This window comes from Myotis davidii, unplaced genomic scaffold (assembly GCF_000327345.1).
Source record: "Myotis davidii unplaced genomic scaffold, ASM32734v1 scaffold135, whole genome shotgun sequence".
Taxonomy (NCBI): Eukaryota; Metazoa; Chordata; class Mammalia; order Chiroptera; family Vespertilionidae; genus Myotis; species Myotis davidii.
The window spans coordinates 14,957,760-14,958,651 of record NW_006289813.1 but is presented as its reverse complement, the minus strand read 5'-3'; the positions used below and the strand labels follow the sequence as shown (position 1 = coordinate 14,958,651).

The 892-nt window shown below is 55.2% G+C and overlaps 1 long non-coding RNA gene across 1 annotated transcript in view; it reads left to right on the top strand.

Moving 5' to 3' along the window:
• Nucleotides 1–159: 159 nt before the first annotated feature.
• Nucleotides 160–892, top strand: part of LOC107182889 — a 20,248-nt gene continuing 19,515 nt past the window's right edge. Inside the window, exon 1 of the long non-coding RNA XR_001513649.1 lies at nt 160–589. This is a non-coding gene — a long non-coding RNA (uncharacterized LOC107182889). The remainder of the gene's footprint in view (nt 590–892) is intronic.

Genomic DNA, 892 nt, shown 5'->3' with positions numbered 1-892 from the left:
ACATCCTGGGCTGAGAAAGCCCTGTTCCGGGACACTCCATTGTCCTGTATTGGCCCCACTAACCCTTGTGTCAAGAGGGACCCTCTTCTTACAATCCAATTGCCCGTAGCTGTTGCCTGAGCTCTCTGTTCATGCTGAGGTTGAAGCCTCATGGTGGCTGGTACCATGGATCTGTCTCTCACCCAATAGCGTGAGCTGGGCCCTCCCTGGAGAAGAAACCTGGGTTCCCCAAAATATGTGATCAATGCCGGGGTCCTGCCAGCAGGCAAGGGGATCCCAAGGCAGTTTCTGGGCATGGAGGCCAGAGGGACATAGGCTACCAAGGAGACAGAACTGAACCTCACATCACCCTACTTGGCCCAGAGATGGCTGGTAGTCAAAGACGGGTAAGACCCCACAGGGTGGGGCAACCTAAGACAGGCACAGTCGGGGGCCTGTAGGAGAGAACTTGGGGTTCAACAGAGGTGGGGCACAGATCCTCACCCCCCCCCAGTGGTTCAGGGGCTTGAACACTCGCCCCTTCTGAGGAAAGTCTCCTGTCCCCATGGCTGCTTCCCGCTTCCCACGCCCAGCTCAGATCAGGACCCAGGTAAAGACAGAGACTGGCTGACAGCAGCTGCCCTCTCACCACAACAGGACTTGTTTCCCATTTCTACCTGGGACCACAGGGAAAGGGGAAGCTGAAGGAAAGGGCTGTGTCAGGATGCTGCCTTCTTCCCTTTCTTCTCCCTCTTTTTTCTAAACACTTCCATGCCTTGTAGTTCTTTTGCTTTCTCTTCTTTTTCTACTACCCTCCATTTTCCATATCAGCTGGATCCAGAGGGCACAGCTTACTCCTCCTCGGACATCGACACCACCATCAACCACGGCCCTGATGGACCCTTTGCTGCAG